Genomic DNA, 23192 nt, shown 5'->3' on the forward strand with positions numbered 1-23192 from the left:
TACCATTCTGGCAGCAGCCAAAGGAATGAGAGGTGTGTTTCTGTGATCTCTTTCACAGAAGTTCAGGCAAGTGAAGGATAGGGATACTGGATTCTGGTACTGAGTGGAGTTTGGCTACCTTTATACTGCTAGTTGAAAAAGTCTAACAGGAGCGGAAAGAAAGATAAGGACTGAAAGAAGTTGTGTACAGGGATAATCTCCCTCAGCAAACCCTCCCCCTTCCTCCATTACACTGTGCTGGAAGGAATGCTGTATACTCCTGTGCTTTTGTAAAGAGTCTTGATCTGTGCTGAACTGTGCTATGTAAAGAGGCTGTTAGTCAATGTGCCTCTAAGAAGCAGCTGTCCTGTTTATGAAGCCTGTGCTTAAGAGACTTGAATTGTACTGAATGTGCTGTGACATTAAACTACACTGTTCATCTGTTCATGAGGACTCAATCAATTGTATCTGTGTGAGCAAGTGGATCCATCTTGTGCCTGAGGAAGCTTCAGTACATGGTCGCCCTGAGTAACGGTTCCCCCAGAGTTCCAAAGAATTCATGACACCTGTCCCGCCCTTATCTGAACCTAGCGGCGTACATGTAACATTGGTGGCCCGTACGGGGAATTCTGAGCGAGAATTAGCGTGTAGAGGGAAAAGAGGCAAAGTGACTGGAAAATACAGCAGCACAACACCTCAACTCAACTATGCTACACCAGTTAAAGGGGACGAGCCCTACAGAAAACTCACTAGCATCAATGGATGTGGAAATACAAATGGACAAGATCAGTGAACTGCTTCTTTAGTTAACATGTGAAGAATTGAGAACAGTAGCAGAACATATAAAGAAGTCAGAAGAACAGATCTCTAAAGCAATATCCTGCAGACAACTTGTAGCCACCACATACACCTACCAATAAACCCTACCATCTTACTAGACAAAATTGGAAGAGGTCCATATGAGGGGTGGACATATCACCTATGCACCCTGTTCAGCTGCACAGGGGCCCTATGGAGGAAGGAGTCGCAGCTGCATTGCATATATCTAGGTGAGGAGAACGGCCAGAAACTGACAGTGAAAGGCCCCTGCGTGGGGCTTGTGTCTAGTCCCCACCTGCAGAGAGTCTTCCTCTCCAGCCAAGGCGTTGACTCTGGAAACCCCTGTTCACACTCCATGCACACTCACAAATTATAAAAAATAGTACAGATTTGTTGTATGGGGGATGCGAATTGTCTCTTCAGAGAGGAAGAGGACTAGAACTCTAGTGCCACCTATTGGAAGTAGCAATCCTAACAGTCAATGTCGACCCTTTACCGAAACTTGTCACATGACTTAGGATAAAAGCCAAACCAGAATCTCAATTTGCAGACACTGTGTTTTGGGGTACTGCCCCTCGTCAGTGCAAAGTGGAGATCTGGCTTGCCTGAATGAGAGGCGTCTGACCGGGATTGTATGGGGGATAAATGGTGTAAAATGCAGGAAAAGTAACATGGAACCCCTAATCATGAAGTACAACACAAGGGTCACAGGCTTAGACTCTAACCCTAGTGATGGGCATTACACCAGGCCTGGCCACGGACTGCATGGAATACTCTCTGGGGTGATACACAGTCTGACGGTACAGACTTTAGATGCTTATACTCAGTGGCGTAACTTGAAACTCATGGGCCCTGATGCCAAAGCTCCAACGGGGCCCCAAAATATTTAAAATCTTTAATAGCAATAGTCTTTTTCTATAGGCCAAAGGGACTTTTAGGGCCCCCTAGGCTCCAGGGCCCGGGTGCGATTGCAACCCCTGCAGCTGTTATAGTTACACCCCTGCTTACACTTTTTCCAAGGCTCTTATACTTCTGGCCCACAGTTGATGATGATGACACTCACACTACAAGTGCCAGAGATAATCTAAGGTGGCTGCAGCAATGTCATCAACAAAGTCCAATGATAGGGCCTAGTTGCTGTTGATGTTGGTGCTTATAGGAACTGTTAGTACACTCTAATATAGTCCTGGCAGAATCCCACTCATGAAATTTGGAATGCCTGCCAGGGCCTAGGGGTACTCGGTACCGGGCTCGGTCGTTTTTAAAGGGGAGGTCATGGTGGTGGCGACCCGGTCCGTGGCCCTGGGCACCCAAGTAAAAGGGATAGTCGTTAAAGGGATTTGTAAAGTGGTAAAAGTTCGTGACACCACCTGTGGTACTCGGTCAGGGGTGAGCGACGCTGCTAAAAGGGATCCTCTGGGGGTGATGGTACTGCAGCAAAGATGGTGACACTTCCCACAGGTGAAGCTGGGTACCCAGGGCTCCCAGTATACTCGACAAGGGTTGTGTGGTGCCAGAATAAACAGAGGACACAGGGTTGCAGTCTCTTTACCTGGTTTACTGGTTGTAGTAAGCCACAGTCCAGGGTACCAGCAACAGGTGACAGTGGAGTCCAGGCAGCCAGAAAACGAGTAGAATCCCCTTTGCCAGGTCAGATTGGGAGCCTTCCACTATGCGCTGAATAATAGTCCCTTGCTGCCTGGGGCTTCCTGACAAGGTTCTCTTTTACTCTCTGTTCTGGGACAGTTCCTGCATGGTAGGCAACTTGAGCCGTTCCTTGGGGTCTCTATCCACGGTGACTCCGGGCTCTGGTTGTTGCTGTACCTCAGGGTGCAATGTGGGCAAGTCACTTTCAATTTCCTGCCCTCTAGTTCTGCTATGGGACTTGTAGTTCCCCACATCCTCGGACTCCCGGTTTTCGTTTCATGCACTCTAGCATAGAGGGAGCTCACTCCCTGCTCTCCTCTAGCTACTGACCACTCCTGTGCTGCTTCACTGTTCCTTGTCTGCTACAGACTAACTAACTCCTCCTCCAGACCAGAATGTATATCTATCTAGGGAAGCTCCCCTGAAACCAGTTCAGAGCTCCCCCTTCTGGCCTAGAGTCAGGACATGTTGTCCTCGTTTCCAGGCATGGCATCACCCTCTCGGAGAGGAAGGCAATACCACTGTAGTACCTGAACTCCTGGGGTGCCACAAATTCTTAGCAGTTGAACCAGATGTCTCAGTAATATCCCCTCAGCATCAGTTCTCTAATAGATTTCTATGAGTCCCAGCAGGAGAACATCCCTTGATGCAGCAACTCTCTGGTCACACTGGTATGCAGCTTGGGGTTGCAGCCTTCAGATACCTGGAAACCAGGGCAGTTTCTAGCCCAAAAATGACACAGGGCGAGAGTAGGAAATTTCTCCCCCCCCCCCCCCCCCCCCCCCCCCCCCCGGCACCGAAAATAATAAACATTATTTTTGTGGGCTTGAGTAATAAATAGAGAGCAGGCTTGTATCTTCCCTTTTTTTAATAAATTATAATTTGCCTTTAACTTATATAGAACTTGGGGAAAAGGGACAAGTATGCTAATTATTAACGGTGAGAACAAAGTTGTAGGTAAATAATATCTATTAATTATTTTGGAAACAGATCCTAAAAATTGTAGGTTGCAGATTTATGAGAAACTGACTCTTCTAGATTTAGCCGCTGCAAAAGCATTAATAGCTTCCGAATAATTCAGCTTTTCTGCCAGTTCATTTTCTAATTCCAGGTCACATTTACTAATCTCTTCTAAAAGGAGATTGGCGAGACTTTCCCCAGATGTATCAGTAGCAGGACGATAGCCAATAAAATGTTCCTTTATTGCTACGTGATCATCATCTATATCAACAAATCTTAAGGTGTATGACAACTGTTCAGTGTGACCTGCATCTTGTGTGCAGTCCAACATTATTGAAAAATACTTAGATCTTTTGGCTTTTTCTAGAATACATTTCTTCACCTGAGAGGCCATCAAGCAGATAATTTCATTTTGAATTAAATTTCCACAGTAATGTGTATGGATTTCCTGGGAAGTAATTCGTTTTAAATGATCTCTCATTACTGGTTCAAATTTTCCAAGAAGCTCTATAAGCCCAAGGAAATGTCCATTATTTGGTGTAAACAATGTATTTGACGATCCTCGAAAAGCTAAATTATTGGTTGCCAGGTATACAGTTACTGCCATAACTCTTTCCAACACTTCTCGCCTGGGTGAGGATGCCACCAGACTGCCAAAGATGAGGTAAGTCAGCTGGGCCCCCTCCCGGGTTTCATGCTGTGGGGCATGCCAAATCAGCATGCCCCAAGGGTGGTTGGGGGGGGGGCAGGTGTGGGGGTCCCCATCCAAAAAAAAAGGCTAGCCCAACCCATCCCATCCCTCAGACCCCCTCACCTGTTCAGTGTGTCAGTGCCCTCTGCCCTCTGAGTCTGAGCGCGCTCAGACTGCTAAATGGGGCTGCTGGGAAGGGAAGGACTAATCCATAGGCAGGGGGTGGGCATTTTTGCTATACTGCTACCACTGTCAGACTAGACTGCAGCCTGTCCTGTCCAGCATTGAAATTGGCAACAGCCAGGCAGCCTAGTCTGACAGTGATAGTGTGTGTGCTTAGCTCTTTGATCACTGTCTCAGGGAGCGCCCGTGCTCAGCCGAGAGCGCGGCGCCCCTGCTATCAGTGTGGGAGTGGCCGAGCTGCCTCATCCTGGCTGTTCATTCTCGCTGTTCATCCAGCGCGGAGCGGAGGTGAGTCATACCTCCCAACTTTTGAAGATGGGAAAGAGGGACAAAGTTTGCGGCGCGCCGCGGCAAATTTTAGGCCACGCCTCTGACCACACCCATTCATAATTAGTCACACCCATATCCACATCCCAACCACACCCATTTAGCACTGCCGATCACACTGTTTCATATACAATAATTATAAACAAAAAAATATGGCCACACAGTGCCCCATACTGTATAATGGCCACACATGATGCTCCATACTGTATAATGAACACACATGACGCTCCATACTGTATAATGGCCACACATGATGCTCCATACTGTATAATGAACACACATGATGCTCCATACTGTATGACCGCACATGATGCTCCATACTGTATAATGACCGCACATGATGCTCCATACTGTATAATGACCCCACATGATGCTCCATACTGTATAATGGCCGCACATGATGCTCCATACTGTATAATGAACACACATGATGCTCCATACTGTATGACCGCAAATGATGCTCCATACTGTATAATGACCGCACATGATGCTCCAGACTGTATAATGACCGCACATGATGCTCCATACTGTATAATGACCCCACATGATGCTCCATACTGTATAATGACCGCACATGATGCTCCATACTGTATAATGACCGCACATGATGCTCCATACTGTATGACCGCAAATGATGCTCCATACTGTATAATGACCGCACATGATGCTCCAGACTGTATAATGACCGCACATGATGCTCCAGACTGTATAATGACCGCACATGATGCTCCAGACTGTATAATGACCGCACATGATGCTCCAGACTGTATAATGACCGCACATGATGCTCCAGACTGTATAATGACCGCACATGATGCTCCAGACTGTATAATGACCGCACATGATGCTCCATACTGTATAATGGCCGCACATGATGCTCCATACTGTATAATGGCCACACATGATGCTCCATACTGTATAATGGCCGCACATGATGCTCCATACTGTATAATGGCCACACATGATGCTCCATACTGTATAATGACCGCACATGATGCTCCATACTGTATAATGACCGCACATGATGCTCCATACTGTACAATGACCGCACATGATGCTCCATATTGTATAATGACCGCACATGATGCTCCATACTGTATAATGACCGCACATGATGCTCCATACTGTATAATGGCCACACATAATGCTCCATACTGTATAATGACCGCACATGATGCTCCATACTGTATAATGACCGCACATGATGCTCCATATTGTATAATGACCACACATGATGCTCCATACTGTATAATGACATACAGGCACGCAGCTCACACACAGGCACGCAGCTCACACGCACGCAGCTCACAAACACATGCAGCTTTGACACAAATGCATCACACACGCAGCCATCACACACACACGCAGCCATCACACACACACACACGCAGCCATCACACACACACACACGCAGCCATCACACACACACACGCAGCCATCACACACACACACACACGCAGCCATCACACACACATGCAGCCATCACACACACACGCAGACATCACACACGCAGCCATCACACACACACACACACGCAGCCATCACACACACACGCAGCCATCACACACACGCAGCCATCACACACACACAGCCATCACACACACACAGCCATCACACACACACAGCCATCACACACACACAGCCATCACACACACACAGCCATCACACACACGCAGCCATCACACACACACAGCCATCACACACACACGCAGCCATCACACACACGCAGCCATCACACACACGCAGCCATCACACACACGCAGCCATCACACACACGCAGCCATCACACACACACACGCAGCCATCACACACACACGCAGCCATCACACACACAGCCATCACACACACACACGCAGCCATCACACACACACACACACGCGCAGCCATCACACATGCAGCCATCACACACACACGCAGCCATCACACACACACGCAGCCATCACACACACACACGCAGCCATCACACACACACGCAGCCATCACACACACACACGCAGCCATCACACACACACACACGCAGCCATCACACACACACACACGCAGCCATCACACACACACAGCCATCACACACACACACGCAGCCATCACACACACGCAGCCATCACACACACACACACGCAGCCATCACACACACACAGCCATCACACACACACACCCAGCCATCACACACACACACACGCAGCCATCACACACATCACACACACACAATCTCCTCTGTGATGCAGGGGCGGCTGATGTCCATGTGCAGCTCTCTGCTGAAGTCTTCAGTCTCCTGCTCACAGCTCTGCACTATCCCGGCACCTCCCCCGTCTCTCCTTCTCTGCCGGGATAGCAGCTAAGAGCAGAAGCCGGAGCTCCGTGCACACACAGCCAGAGGTAGTGAATCGCTGACCTTTCTTCTTGATTGCTGCAGGCTCTCTCCTTCAGCGTGGCAGCGCCGCACAGGGGGCGGGAGGGGGGGGGGTGTTGCGCGGGCGGTCAGGAGGCAGCTTTTATATAAAAAAAAAAAAAAACAGGCTCTCTCTACGTCCCGGAAGTGGGCGGGGCTTCACCGGCGGCCGCAAATTCGGGATTTTAAATGCCCGAAGCGGGACAGCGGGACCCCGGTGCCAAAGCGGGACTGTCCCGCTGAAATCGGGACGGTTGGGAGGTATGGGTGAGTGGCGGCGCCGAGGTGGCCGCAACCATTATGTGCGGTGCGGGGGGGGGGGCGCGGCGACGCGAGGCGATGATCTGACCGCTCAGCTGTCAGATTTGCAGCTGAGTTCGGGCAGGGCGCGCCCGCGCTCAGCACTGAGCGCGGCATCCGCGCCCCTGACAGCCCTTAAACAGCAGCAGCAGCGGGCAGGGGACCACCGGGGCCCGAGGCCTCTCCTGCGCCCCCCGGCCCCACGGCGCCCCGTGTGGCCGCCCTGCCCGCCCTGTTGAAGAAACGGCCCTGCTGGAAACACAAGGAATGGATAGCAGGAACTTCCTCTGTGGTAGACCAGTTGTCTGGGGACATTTCCTGGTTTTCTGACAGATAGGGTTCCAGGACTGTTTCCTTTCCTCACACACTGAGCTGCAGGGCTTTCAGCACTCACTCTATGCCTCAGTCCTGTGTTCGCTAATGTCAGACTCTCTACAGTCTGTAATGGAGGAACACCTACATGCCCCTGTGCCCCTGTGCTATTTTTTACACCACTTATTGATCATCATAAATAAGCAGGGAGCTATTTTCTTGGCCATTATCAAGGTCACTATAGAAAATTAAGGATCATATTGCTGCCGCGTGGAGATTCCTGGATTTTTCAGAGATCAGTCATGATAACTTGTTCCTAATTTGTCATTCATTGTATGTATACATTTTTTATATTGTCTTCTCGAATTGCAGGTCCAGTGGCTCCAGTGGCATAGGTGACTGTATCACTGAATGGCAATGCTGTATTACCCTGCACATATAACGCAAAGACAACCAAAATGTGCTGGGGACGAGGCAGATGTCCACATTTTAGGTGTAAAGATGAGATTATCAGGACTGATGGCCAAAGAGTGTATAGGCACGGATGATTGACCTCGGGGAGACCAAAACACCCAACACCGCGGAGACACCATCACGTGTTTCTCAACGCAGTGATCCAGAACACTGCCCCCATCCCTTATGGGAAATATGCAAATGCATGTAGAATAGCTGCGGAGACACCATCACATGTTTCTCAACGCAAGCAGTGAATAGCCAGGCCTTTCCCCGGGAAGGATCAACCACGGGAAGGGCAGCATCCAATAAAGGAAACATCCAATACAGGAAAACCACCTATGCCAAGCATGGTATCCATCCACAGACAGCTGTTTCGGGGTTTTTGCCCCTCATCAGTGTGGAGTAGGAAACTGGCTATTAGGAGCAGTGCCTGGTCAAAAGGCTGTATAGGCATGGATGATTGATCTCGGGGAGACCAAAACACCCAACACCACGGAGACATGCAGCGCCCCAGAGTCATGGTCGTTGCAGTACTGTGGCTCCGCCACTATGGGGAGCTATGGTACGTCTGATTGCACTAAAGGAGTTTCTCTGACCAGGTAACACCTCACTACACTTCACACTCCGGCCACCAGGGGGGTGGTCCTATCTAGTAGGCCACTCCTCACACTCTGGTAAAACTGGGGGTTGGACAGGAAGACAGAGAGAAGTAGCTGGGAAGAGCTAGTGAGAGGACCTGTCAGGGATGGGATCCTGGCAGACTCCTCAGAGCAGAACTAACCAGTGCATAACGGGAATACAGTAAAGAGGAATTGGGACCAGAAGGGGTCGTGCTGTTAGACCGAGGCAACATCCTTCTGAGGCGCAAACAGTCGGTGGCCGGAACGCCGAGCAAGTAAGAGACTTTAAGTACACTGCAAACCACGGCCGGACAGCCAATTACAGGTTGGCTGTCCCACTTAACACCTAAGCAGACAACGGAGGCAGCTGTGGGAGAGGGGCGACTCTAGGGTCCCGGAAGAACTCCAGGCCTACCCCGTCATACGGGTGCGTCCTACCATATCATCTGGAGGACGGAGAGAACGAACAGTAGAGACAGACAGAAACAGTTGTGAGGACTATCCCGGGAGCTCAGCAGGGAAGAACTACAACACCCAGCGCTAGAAGGTAGACACTGATTCCCACCTGTAAAGAGAACTCCTGATGTGCCTTTGGACCGGCCGGTCTCTGACAACCCTGTTAACAGCGCTCTGGACTGAGGACTCTAAAGCCTTCAGTAAAGAGGTAAAGAGACTGCAACCTGGTGTCCTCGTTATTTACCGCGACCTGCACCCCACAACTGCACCGCTACACCACCACTTATTGCACCGGACGTCCCCCACTGTCAGGCAGGGCCACGGACCGGGCCTAGCCACCGTGACAACCCCAGAACAGAGACCCAGGGGCCCGGCTCTGGGTACCCCTCGGCCCTGCGGCGGTGTGGGGGCGTTCCAACTTGGCGTCACGAACAGGATCTACTTAAGCCTGAAGAATCAGGTTATGTGTGCCTTGGAACTGTGATTTATTGTGCTTGGACTGTACTTTATTGAAAAGACTGTGTGCTGTGCCATTTACCGCCAAAATTCGCCATTGCCGCGCATGGAGGGAGGAGCCTTAGCTACGTGGGCGGAACCAGCCAAAAGAAGCGCGGAACGGAAAGCGCGGTAAGGCGCCAATCCCGGAAGAGGAACTCCGGCCTCCAGCAGGTTAGTGGGAGGAAGGGACAGCCATGTCCGAGTCGGGAGGAGAGGAGGTGGCGGCCGCAGCCGCGGACGCAGGGGCAGCTCCGGTCCCCGCAGCGGGCGAAGCCGCGGCCCTAATACCACCACCGGTTGCCGCAGAACCCGCTGTTCCCCTCAGCCAGTCGGACACTTCCGCTAACACAAAAGCCATAATGCCCTTCTCTATGCCGTACCTGCCCGGAGCGGCTTGGCTCCCACGATACTCTGGGGAGTCGCATACATTCACTGACTTTAAGGAAGGGCTCTGTAGCCTGCTCGAGTTCTATCCCCTGACAGAGCCTCAGAAGGTTCATATGATAACCGGCCAACTCTTTGGGGCGGCTCTGAGAGAATTGAAGTCCTGGCCCGCCGAGGATAAGGGAACTGCGCAACAGATTTTTGCAAAGCTTAAAGCCACCTTCGATACTCGCACTGCTACAGAAATTAAACTGACTTTCTATGGATGCAAACAGAGGCCGCAGGATAGCTTACGGGACTATGCCCTTAATCTCCAGGAGGCGATGCGGGCCATTAAGCAGAATGACCCCGGCAGCATGCAGGATGAGGATAAACTTCTAAAGGAACGGTTCATTGAGGGGCTCCTGTGCAGTCACCAGCGGGGCCAATTGCACTTCCTGGCCATGCAAAATCCAGACTTGACTTTTGCGCAATTCAAAGATAAAGCTATCCAGGCATTGCAGGAGCGACAACCCAGCCGCGCAATACCACCCAGGCGCCCCGCTCTCACATACCACCAGGAGGTGGCATCGGACACCCCAGGTGCCGCGGAGGCCGACGCCAGAGCTTCGAGGACGACTCCCCTGCAGGACTCCGTCTTCAGATGCAGGAGCTGACCAAGAGCGTTGCTGCCCTAGCCCGGACGGTGCAGTCCCTACAGGAGGCCCCCAAAGAAAAGATCCAGCTAGCCTCCAGACCAGAAGATGTCCCCTGGATGCGACAGAAGAGGACCCCACCGACCAGAGGCCGGGACAGCGATCGCTTCCATCAGGACGGACGACCCATCTGCCGCCGCTGTCACCAAGTGGGCCACATCGCAAGGTACTTCCTTTAAATGAGCCACCCCTGGGGCAAAGGGCCAACCCCCAGGAGTAGGACGGTCAGGCCCGCAGCATTGGAGAACCAAGTATATTGGAGGACGACCAGTTCTCCCTGTAGTGATTGATGGAATCCCCTTGAATGCTTTGCTGGACACCGGTTCTCAGGTGACGACTATACCTTACGTGCTTTATAAACGGTATTGGGAGGACACTGATATTACTCGTGGCCCTGACGATGATTTCACCATAATAGCCAGTAATGGTCAGCTGTTGCCACAAGTGGGGTATAAGGAGGTCACCATCAAGGTGGGGCGGGTGGAATTGAAAGCCCAAGGGATTGTGATTGTTGATATTGATCGTCAAGAATGTAATCCCATGATGACTCTTGGTACTAATGTTATAGAAAATTGTCTTGCAGAAGTTATTGTTTTGTTGCAACAGGTGGCAGAAACCGCTGGCCACAGTGAGCAACGTGCCCTGCAGAAGGAAATCAGAGCTCTGATGCAGAGACAGCAGGTAGAGCTGACTGGTGGTGAGATTGGTCGTGTCACTGTGAGTGATTCAAACCCCATCGCGATACCCCCCAAGAGTGAGATGTTAATATGGTGTCGGGCAGCCATAGGCCTCAGGGGTAAGGACTACCAGGCCTTGGTAGAACCCGTATATTCAGACAATAGGCCTACTGTTCTGACAGCCCGGGGGGTGGTCGACGTCCGCCAGGGGAGAGTGCCCGTACGTGTCCTCAATTGTGGGGAGGAAGAGGTTCACCTTACCAAGTATACCACGCTCGCCAAACTGTTCACTGTCAATAATAGTGTGATTTAGACACCTGAACCCTTGGTCCCGTCAAACGTGGCGGAGAACAAGGGTTCTGCAGAGCACTCGGAAGACTGGTGTCGGGAGTTGCATGTGGGCACTGACTCTACCCCATCCCATCAAAAACAAGGGGCCTACAGGGTGGTACACGAGTACGAGCAGGTATTCAGCAAACACCCCTTAGATTTTGGGCAGGTGAAAGGGATCCAACATCATATCCCCACGGGAGATCACCGACCCATAAAAGAGAGATATCGCCCTGTACCCCCAGCTCATTACCAGTGTGCCAAGGACATGTTGCGGGAAATGAAGGAGGCTGGGGTGGTGAGAGACAGCTGTAGCCCCTGGGCAGCTCCGTTAGTCCTTGTTAAAAAGAAAGATGGTACAATGAGGATGTGTGTTGATTACAGGCAGTTGAATCGCATTACACATAAGGACGCATACCCACTGCCCAGGATAGAGGAGTCTCTGGCTGCCTTAAAATCTGCTAACTACTTCTCTACCTTAGATCTCACCAGTGGGTACTGGCAGGTTCCTGTAGCGGAGGCGGACAAAGAGAAGACGGCCTTCACGACACCAATGGGTCTCTGCGAGTTCAACTACATGCCCTTCGGATTGTGCAATGCTCCCGGGACGTTCCAGCGGATGATGGAGTGCTGCCTGGGACACATGAACTTTGAAACCGTGCTGCTGTATTTGGATGATGTCATTGTCTTCTCTAAGACCTACGAAGACCACCTGAAGCACCTGGCCGAGGTGTTTGAAGCCCTGTCCAACTTCGGCTTAAAGGTGACACCGTCCAAGTGTCATCTGCTGAAACCTAAAGTGCAGTACCTGGGCCATGTGGTGAGCGCTGAAGGAGTGGCCCCAGACCCCGACAAGGTCGCAGTGATCAAGGACTGGCCAAAGCCTAGTGACCTCCACGAAGTCCGGCAGTTCCTCGGGCTAGTCGGCTATTACCGGAGGTTCATCAAGGACTTCACCAAGAAGGCCGTACCCTTGCAAAACCTGTTGGTGGGACAACCAAAGAAGACTAAGGGGAGGAACACCCCATTTGACTGGAATGAGGAGCTGGAGGGATCCTTTACTTGTTTGAAGTCGGCACTGACGGGTGAAGAGGTACTGGCCTATCCCGAATACGACCAACCGTTTGTGCTGTACACGGATGCCAGCAATGTGGGATTGGGAGCCGTGCTGTCCCAGGTCCAGAAAGGCAAAGAGAGGGTGATCGCTTACGCCAGCAGAAAACTCCGTCCCACGGAAAGAAACCCTGACAACTACAGTTCCTTTAAGCTGGAATTCCTTGCCATCGTCTGGGCAGTGACAGAGAGGTTTAAACACTACCTGGCCTCTGCGAAATTCACCGTCTTCACGGACAACAATCCGCTAACGCATCTGGACACTGCCAAACTTGGGGCCTTGGAACAGCGGTGGATGGCCCGGCTGTCCAACTATGATTTCACCATCAAGTACCGGGCAGGACACAAGAATGCTAATGCCGATGCCTTGTCCCGAATGCCCAATTTGCCAGAAATGGGAGAAGACCCGGAGGCACTTGAAGAGGTAGAGCTGCCTGCCTTTCATCGCCCCAAAGCCACTCAGAACTCTCACCATGTGAAGAACAGGCACAAGAACCAACCGGATGCCACGCTGAATCCCCTGCCCCACCACGGATGAGCGGAAACCCAGGATAGTGACCCCGCGGTCCGTCGGGTGAAGGAGCTCTTGACGCAGGCAGGGATGCACCCTGGCCCAGATGATCCACAAGAAACCCAACAGCTGTGGAAGGGGAGAAGCAAACTGTTTATCCATGATGGCAAGCTGTGCAGGAGGAGCATCGACCCACGTACTCATGAATTGGTGTGGCAGATAGTGGTGCCAAGGCGAGATGCGCCCATGGTTCTGGGAGCCTACCATGATGGAGCCGGACACTTCGGATGGAGGAAGCTAGAAAGGCTACTCCGAGGGAGGTTCTATTGGATTGGCATGAAGAGAACCATTGAGAAGTGGTGTCGGGAGTGTGGTCCATGTAGCCTGCGCAGGAAGGACCGTGACAGTCAACGGGCTCCCCTGCGGCCTATCATCACCAAACGGCCGCTCGAACTGGTCGTGCTGGATCATGTGAAGCTGACACCTAGCCGGTCGGGCTATATCTACGCCCTTACCATCGTGGACCACTACTCCAGGTTTTTGGTGGTTGTACCTGTCAAGGATCTAACGGCCAGGACTGCCGCCAGGGCCTTCCAGCAGCACTTTTGTAGGCCCCATGGCTACCCAGAGAAGGTACTGACCGATCAGGGACCTGCATTCGAAGCAGAAGTGTTCCAAGAATTCTGCCAACTGTACGGGTGTAAGAAGATCAGGACCACACCGTACCATCCTCAAACCAACGGGATGTGCGAGAAGATGAACCAAGTGGTAATCGATTTATTGAAGACCTTGCCTGTGGAGGAACGGAACCTGTGGCCGATAAAGTTGCCTGACTTGGTGGATATGTACAATCACATCCCAGTAAGTTCCACCAACTGTACTCCAGCGTACCTGATGCGAGGAAGATCTAGTCGGTTACCCGTTGATCTGGACATGGGGGTCCTAGTACCCAAAGATACCTCGCCGGATGCAGATTGGGATGCAGAAAGGCAGCGAAGGTACCGCGAAGTACAGGAGTGTGTAGAAAGAAGTCTCGCCCAGGCTAGGCAGAAACAAGAAAGGGACTACAACCAACACGCTCCTGCGATTCCCCTGTCACCTGGTGAGCAAGTACTTAAACGAAAGAGGAGATTACACAAGCTCGATGACCAATGGGAAGCGGAACCGTATACCATCCTGCCATCCGACTTCGACAACACGAAGGTCTGTCTCATCAGCAAGGACAGAGGGGAGACCTCGACAGCGGTATCCAGGGATCACCTTAAGGTCTGCCCCGATAAGTTGAGAGAGAGGGACACGGCCCCAGAAATCTCCCCGCCGGTGGAAAAGGAGAAGATGATCCATACCGTCCTTGGTGACTTTCCCCAGTCCTGGACTCAGATAAATCACGCCGTCGTGGTGCCTGTTCTAACTTTCCAACAGCCGGACCCACCAGAAACAATGGTAGTACCCGAGCATCCGGCCCCGCAACCTCAACAAGCCTTACCTGAAGATACTGTGCCGACCGCTGAACTGGCAGATCCTCCCTCTGTTATCGGTGAGCCTGCCGTACCCACTGTTGCTAGCAGCAGCCCTGAGAGATCTAGCCTGCCAGCGCTACCCAGACTCACTAGAAGTGTAGCCAGAAGACAGTGCACTACACCAGCGGTAGCAAGTATAGCGGGCCCTGTTAGGCCAATAGCAACCCCTGCGCTGCGAAGGTCCACACGCAGCACTCAAAATCAAACTCCCCTCCGCTACAAAACTTGGAGGTATTAATAAGAGCTGCTATTTAATTGAAAATGTTTGTATGCATATCTTTTTGTTACAGGTTTTAAAATGGACAATAGAGTAATGGACGGTGAATTGCTCAAAAACTTTCAAAAAGGGGGACCCCTTTGTTTACCCGGGGTCCCCGCTGTTTCAAACACTGAACTGAGAGTCATAAACTGTGCATGACCTAACTTTTGCAACGTTCAAGAGTCCTCACCTCCCATAAAGGGAAGCACTGTTATGTTTAATTGTTATGCTATTTCAAAATTCTGTGTGTTTTCTGTTAACATGTATTGTTGTTCTTGTTTTCCCAGTCCCGGAGTACTGGATTTAACCGGGGGGGAGTGCAGCGCCCCAGAGTCATGGTCGTTGCAGTACTGTGGCTCCGCCACTATGGGGAGCTATGGTACGTCTGATTGCACTAAAGGAGTTTCTCTGACCAGGTAACACCTCACTACACTTCACACTCCGGCCACCAGGGGGGGTGGTCCTATCTAGTAGGCCACTCCTCACACTCTGGTAAAACTGGGGGTTGGACAGGAAGACAGAGAGAAGTAGCTGGGAAGAGCTAGTGAGAGGACCTGTCAGGGATGGGATCCTGGCAGACTCCTCAGAGCAGAACTAACCAGTGCATAACGGGAATACAGTAAAGAGGAATTGGGACCAGAAGGGGTCGTGCTGTTAGACCGAGGCAACATCCTTCTGAGGCGCAAACAGTCGGTGGCCGGAACGCCGAGCAAGTAAGAGACTTTAAGTACACTGCAAACCACGGCCGGACAGCCAATTACAGGTTGGCTGTCCCACTTAACACCTAAGCAGACAACGGAGGCAGCTGTGGGAGAGGGGCGACTCTAGGGTCCCGGAAGAACTCCAGGCCTACCCCGTCATACGGGTGCGTCCTACCATATCATCTGGAGGACAGAGAGAACGAACAGTAGAGACAGACAGAAACAGTTGTGAGGACTATCCCGGGAGCTCAGCAGGGAAGAACTACAACACCCAGCGCTAGAAGGTAGACACTGATTCCCACCTGTAAAGAGAACTCCTGATGTGCCTTTGGACCGGCCGGTCTCTGACAACCCTGTTAACAGCGCTCTGGACTGAGGACTGTAAAGCCTTCAGTAAAGAGGTAAAGAGACTGCAACCTGGTGTCCTCGTTATTTACCGCGACCTGCACCCCACAACTGCACCGCTACACCACCACTTATTGCACCGGACGTCCCCCACTGTCAGGCAGGGCCACGGACCGGGCCTAGCCACCGTGACAACCCCAGAACAGAGACCCAGGGGCCCGGCTCTGGGTACCCCTCGGCCCTGCGGCGGTGTGGGGGCGTTCCAGACACCATCACGTGTTTCTCAACGCAGTGATCCAGAACACTGCCCCCATCCCTTATGGGAAATATGCAAATGCCTGTAGAATAGCTGCGGAGACACCATCACGTGTTTCTCAACGCAGGTGTCTCCGCGGTGTTGGGTGTTTTGGTCTCCACGAGGTCAATCATCCGTGCCTATACAGCCTTTTTACCAGGCACTGCTCCTAATAGCCAGTTTCCTACTCCACACTGATGAGGGGCAAAAACCCCGAATCAGCTGTCTGTGGGTGGGAGTGCCTCTCGGCCTTTTGGCTGCGATCTTGTGTCGCAGTCAGAGGGTGCGAGTATTTCTTTGCCGCGTGCTGCTAATTTTCATCTGCGATATTCGTATCGGCAGTGAAGACTGAAGATGTTTATCAAGAATACGATTCGTGTGATCGTGGAGGATGGTGCCAAAAACAACGTGGTGTATGTGGTTCGTGACCTGCTGGAGGGAAAGGCTGGAGCTCATCGGACTGACATTTTTAGTGTGAATGAATTTCACAACCAAGGTATATATGACGTTACCTTTGTGAGTGAGCCTTGTTGTCTAACTGTCTTCGAGTGGTTAAGAAGCCATGATGGTGACCCCTGCCTGGGGGGAGTGCGGGTGGAGCCTCTGTTTGGGCTCATGGAGAAAGTAGTGACTGTTACTGTATATAATCCTTACACAGAAGTAAGGCTGCTGGAGCAGTTCCTGGCTCGGTACTGCGAATATGTGAAAAGTGGAGAGAAACAGAGAAATTGTTTGGACATTTTTAATTGTAAATATGTGTTTTGTGTGAAACTGAGGAAAGACCCAAGCTGTTTGGGAGGTTTTACCCATCCCCCGGCGAACTTTTCAGTGGCGGGTCATAGGGGCTTTCTGTCGTATGCAGGGCAGCCTCCATACTGCAGGAAGTGTTTCCAATTTGGGCACTTACAGAACACGTGTGAGAAGAGCATGGTTTGTCGTAACTGCAAGCAAGAAGGCCATGCGGTGGCTCAGTGTCCGATGCCACGTGAATGTGACCAGTGTGGTAATACAGGGCACCTGTATAAGGACTGTCCATATGGTGTGCCAAGGAGGCCAACTAGAGAGGAGGAGAGGTGGGAGGAGGAAGAAAATAAAAGTAAGGAGGAGCGGAGGCAGGAGGAGGAAAAAAAGAGAGAGGAGGAGGTTAAGAAATGGGAGAAGGAGAGGAAGCGGGAGGAAAGCGAGGCATCTGCGCAGCAAAGCGCTGAGGTAATTCCGCCCTCCATGGTTGAGAGACGGCGGGATAGACGGCAGGAGGACAAGGAGGCTGAAAGGAGGAAGGAGGAGCTGGAGGACAAGTTATTCTGGAGAGCTGCAAAGCAAGAAGAGCGTGCTATGGTTAAACATAAAAAGGAGGCCCCAGTTACCAAAGATGAGGAGTTGGGTGGTTTGATGGATTTTGACACTTCTGGGGCGGAGGAGATGGCTGCGTTGTTAATTCTTGATTCTGATCCAGAAAGCCTTGGCGTTTTTTCCTCAGAAGAGGAGCCTGGAGGTCGAAAGTGTCCCAGGGAGGGTGGTGGGGAAATCTGTGATGAAGGTGGAGGGCCCCAGAGGAAGGCTGGGCAGAAGAAGACGCGTGTGGAGGAGTGTATGGAGGTCAGCGGCTCTGAAAGCTGCTCAGTGCAGATGGTGGAGGAGGACAGTGGCGGTGCTGTGTAGTTATGTGCTATTATTTCAGTAGCTAGGTGGTTTTGTATATAGCATTTGCCTTTAAAAATGTTTCTTTTGTTTTTTTTTTGTTTTTCATGTAAGTTGAGTAATGTCATGTTTGTAGGTTGTTTTTTTTAGTATTTTTTTGTGTATGTGATGGGTTTTGTAATCATATCACAAAATGTCTTTAAAAGCAGGTTGCGGCGGGCAGCCATTTTGGATTCTTTTGCAACCCAGAATGCAGGAATTTTTTGTCTGCAGGAGTGTGGGATTGTGGATGGTGTGAAGGGGAGTGAATGGCCTCATGGTGCGTCTGTGTGGTCAGGGAGTGCCTGTAATAAAAATGATGGTGTGGGTTTTTTGGTGAAGGGAAATGATGTGAGTTTGAGTGACTATATGGTGATTGAGGTTGGAAGGTGTGTGTTGGCTAATTTTGAGTTTAGAAATGTTCGTTTTTGCGTTATTAATATATATGCACCTGTGGATAAACAGGAGTGTAGAGTTTTATCTGAAAAAAATAAGTTTTTTATTCCAGGAAGAGTGCCTGTTGTGATAGTTGGTGATATGAACTGTGATGTGGGAAGTGTGAATGTAGATGCGTCAGGGAAAGTGTTAATGGATATGGTGAGTGATTTTGGTTTAAAAGATATGCAGCGGGCATGCAAGATAACTCCGTTGTTAAATACAGTGGGAGGGTGGAGTCTAGATTGGACTTTTGTTTTGTTTCAAAAAATCTGATTCCTGTTAGTTATGCACAGGAGAGGGTGGTTTTTTTGGATCATGTGTGTATGAAGTGTGAATTGGATTTGCATGTTAATGAGGTGGCTGGGAAAGGTGTGTGGAAGTTGAATGTGAGTTTGCTGGAAGGAGGGGGGGTGAGAGAGGAGTATGAAAGACATTATGCAGAGTGGTGTGGGTGCAGGAGTGATTTCAGAAATGTGTGTGAATGGTGGGATTGGGTTAAATGGAGAACCAAGAGTTTTTTTTAAAAAACTCGGGTACAAGTGTGCGGCTGCAAAGAGAGAAAGGTTTGTTTTTTTAAATGCAAGATTGAGTGTGTTGTATAAGTTGAGGGCGGGAGGGATGGATGTGAGTGAAGATTTAGTGAAAGTGAAAAAAGAAGTGAATGATTTTTTGTTAGAACGAGGGAGGAGTATTGTGTATAGGGCCAAATTAGAGAATTTGGAGAAGAATGAGAAGTGCTCGCGTTTTTTCTTTAAGAAAGTTTTTGGGAAGAGACAGAGTATGAGTGTTTTGAATGGGATGGGTGGAAATGAAGTTAGTGGCGCGGACTTGTGTGAGGAAGTGGCAAAGTTTTATGATGATTTGTATGCTGTGAAATGGAGGGATGAAGGTTTGGAGGGTGAGGTGTTGAGTGTTTTGGAAAATAGTTTGAACAGGATAGAAAGGGAAAGTTTGATGGGTGATGTGACGGGTGAAGAAGTATGGAAGGTGGTGTGCAGTATGGCGTTGAATAAAACACCGGGGGAGGATGGTCTACCCGTGGAATTTTATCGGGTGATGTGGGATGTGATTGGGAAGGATTTTGTGGATGTATGTAAGTATGTGTGGGCGAATGCAGAGGTGGCAAATGGTATGCGTGCAGGGGTGGTTGTGTTACTGCCAAAAAAAGGTGATTTGAAAAATCTAAAAAATTGGAGGTAGATCACATTGCTGAATTGTGATTATAAGATTTATGCAAAACTTTTGGCTAACAGGATGCGTGGCGTGGTTGGGAGTGTGGTGGGTGAGGAGCAATGTTGTGTGGTACCTGGAAGACGAATACATGGAAGTTTGTGTATTTTGAGAGATTATTTGTGGGACTGCATGAATCGTAAGAAAGGGATGTATGTGTTGAGTTTGGATTTTGAGAAGGCGTATGATAGATTGGCGCATGGTTTTTTGTTTAGTGTGTTGTGAAGATGGGTTTTCCTTCTGAGTTTGTTATAGTTGTGTGTTGTTGAATGGAAATGTAGGGAGGAGAGTAAATGTATTTTCGGGTGTTCGGCAGGGGTGTCCTTTGTCCCCTATCGTTTTTATTTGCGCAATTGAGCCTTTGTTATGTTTGTTAAGAAAAGATAAGGTGATTCGGGGTGTGCAAGTACCCGGGGGTGGGGGGAGAGAGTGGAAGATGAGTGGCTATATGGATGATGTGTGTGTGCTGTGTGATTCAGAGTGTTCGGTACGGCCTGTGAAGTTGTTGGTTTCTATTTTTTGTGGAGCATCTGCTTTTAAAGTGAATTGGGAGAAGAGTGAGTGTAAGAATTTTGGGGGAAGGAGTCTGAGCAATGATGTTGGAGTGAATGTGGTGAGTGGATCGATAAAGGTTTTGGGTGTGAAATTTTCAGAGAAATTGGATCGAGAGGAAAGCTGGGTGGATGTGAAAGAGAGAGTGGAGCGTAAGTTTAATTTTTGGAGTTTGAGGGATCTTACGTTTTTTGGTAAAATTTTAGTTATTAAGAGTGTTGTGTTACCTATTTTTTTGTATGTTGCGATGGTTTTTCCACCAAGCTACATGTGAATTAGAAGATTAAATAGGGTTTTGTTTGTCTTTTTTTGGGGTTCACGTATGGAGCGTGCGAGGAGAGAGATTGATATGAAGAGTTTGGATAAGGGGGGACTGGGTTTCCCAAATTTGAATGTTTTTTTCGGCGTGAATATTATGGTGTTTGTACTAGGTGTGATTAGGATGGACGGGAAGTATGCATGTATGTGCAGGTTTTCGTTTGGAAATTTCTTGTTTCGTTTGAAATGGCGTGAAAGAGATCTTAGGAGCCCAGTGGCTTTTGACGTTCCTGTGTGGTATGTGTGGGTTTACAAATTTCTAGTGAAGTATGAGCTTTGTGATGTGGATGTGAGATTGTTAGAAAAGAAGAAAGCTGTATATAAGAAGATTGAGTGTAGAGAGATGGAATGTGACATTATTGTAGGACGAGCCCATAGGCTGTCCTTGCCAGATTTTAAATTGGTAAGAGGGGATGATGTGCAGAAAGTATGGAAGAAGGTACGTGTGAATGGTATGACAAATAGGCAGAGTGAGATTGTATGGCAGTCATTGCATGGGGTGTTGCCGGTGAGGGAGTTTCTCAATAATCGGGGTTTAGTGAGGAGTGAGAGGTGTCCGAGGAGTGGATGTGGTGGGAGTGAGAGTGTGGTGCATTTGTTTTGGAATTGTCAGTATGCTAGAAGTGTGATTGCAGGTCTGGGTGGTTTGTGTAAGGAGCTGTGTGAGGTGAATTTGTTGTCTTTTGAGCTTTTTATGTTTGGATTGGGTATGTGTGGGGAGAAGGAGAGAGTATTGTGGTTGATGATGGCATGTATAAAAGAGGTTTTGTGGGATGTGAGGAAAGTGTATGTGTTTAAAAGGAAGGATATTGAGGTTAAAAACTGTATAAAAATTATTTTGGGAAAATTGTATTTTTGCTTTGTGTGTGATCAGAGGTGGAGATGGGAGGTGGATGCAGCGGGAATTTGGAAGACTAAAAAGTGGAAACATTTTGTTAATGTATCTTGAAGTGTTTTTTTGGTTGTTAATAAAAAAATGTTTTGTGTGTTTTCCAATGATGATGGGAATGGCGGTTGCACTGAGTATGTGGCACGCTGTTTTGGGAGATGAGTTCCTTATAGTTTTGGTTACCTGACTGTGGAACTTCCCATCTGAGGGGAAAAAAAAAAAAGCTGTCTGAGGATGGATACCATGCTTGGCATAGGTGGTTTTCCTTTATTGGATGTTTTCCTTTATTGGATGCTGCCCTTCCCTTGGTTGTTCCTTCCCGGGGAAAGACCTGGCTATTCACTGCCTGCGTTGAGAAACACGTGATGGTGTCTCCACAACTCCTCTACATGCATTTGCATATTTAGGGGCAGTGTTCTGGATCACTGCGTTGAGAAACACGTGAGGGTGTCTCCGCGGTGTTGGATGTTTTGGTCTCCACGAGGTCAATCATCCGTGCCTTTATTGCCTACTGTGGACACCTCACACGAAGAGAGCAATCACTGGAGAAGGACAACTTGGTGGGAAGAATAGAAGGAACAAGGCGAAGAGGAAGACCAGCAATTTGATGGCTTGATACTATCAAAATAATGGCAGCGAAGACCCTGGTGGACCTTTTTAGGTCTGCACAAAATCCAACTTCCTAATAATTGTTCATCCATCTAGTCACCATGGCTCAATATCAAGCCGTGGGCAGTTAAAAACAAAAATTCTATGGGGACTTCCGCTTCCCCTATATATATTGGGTAAATTTTGCATTGTGATGTCACTACTTTGTATCCTCTTCCAGTTGAAGAATGTCCCGATGATGAAGATTAAGACTCCAATGTAGAAGAATCTTCCACAGCAATAAGATGATAAACCAGGTATCACATTTGTTACAGTGACTCCTCCTCTTGGACGGAGCTAGTGTGGACTCATGAGTCTAGTGGGCGGTCCTACGAATGAGCATGTGACTGAGTGACTCCGCCTCCTGAAATGAGCAGGAATTTAAAGTACTTTATTTTATTAGTAGAACACATAAGTAACAATTCTATAATTCTGCATGTTGTCATTGCAATCACTCATGTCTTATATGTATGACCCATAGGGGCGTTTGGAGGATTTTTAATACCCTGTCCAATTGTAACTACAATTTTTCAGATTACAAAATGATTGCATGATCCTCTGTTAATCTAAAAGTAGTAAAGACTGTTTATACTATATGTTTAAAAATTAAAAGTCCTTATAAATGATTTTAATAACTTACTGCATCTCCTTTATAGGCAGCATGAAATGAACAGAATTAATGCAAGACGCGAAAATCTGAAAATACAATAAAAGTCGGGATAAAATCTCTTGTGTGATGTATTTTTTTTTTAATAGCTGTAATTTTTATAAAATTTTACAATCAGAAATGAGACAAAACAATTACAATTTGTCTTAAAAATTAGAGGATCACAAAGAATGGAGTACAATTAGAATGAACTCTTAGAAGACATTTCCACCTAGTGGCATCAAAACATATTGTGCAATAGAACAGAACAAGACAGAAAGTGCAACAGCAGTTCTAAATGATGCCAAGTTAAGACGACTCCAT

General features: G+C 49.1%; 1 long non-coding RNA gene across 1 annotated transcript in view; it reads left to right on the forward strand.

Moving 5' to 3' along the window:
• The window catches only part of LOC143776799 (uncharacterized), a 53376-nt gene extending 30437 nt beyond the window's left edge, over window positions 1-22939 (forward strand). Inside the window, exons 2-3 of the long non-coding RNA XR_013215911.1 lie at window positions 22404-22479; window positions 22879-22939. This is a non-coding gene — a long non-coding RNA (uncharacterized LOC143776799). The remainder of the gene's footprint in view (window positions 1-22403; window positions 22480-22878) is intronic.
• Window positions 22940-23192: the final 253 nt, after the last annotated feature.

This window comes from Ranitomeya variabilis, chromosome 5 (genome assembly GCF_051348905.1).
Source record: "Ranitomeya variabilis isolate aRanVar5 chromosome 5, aRanVar5.hap1, whole genome shotgun sequence".
Lineage (NCBI taxonomy): Eukaryota > Metazoa > Chordata > Amphibia > Anura > Dendrobatidae > Ranitomeya > Ranitomeya variabilis.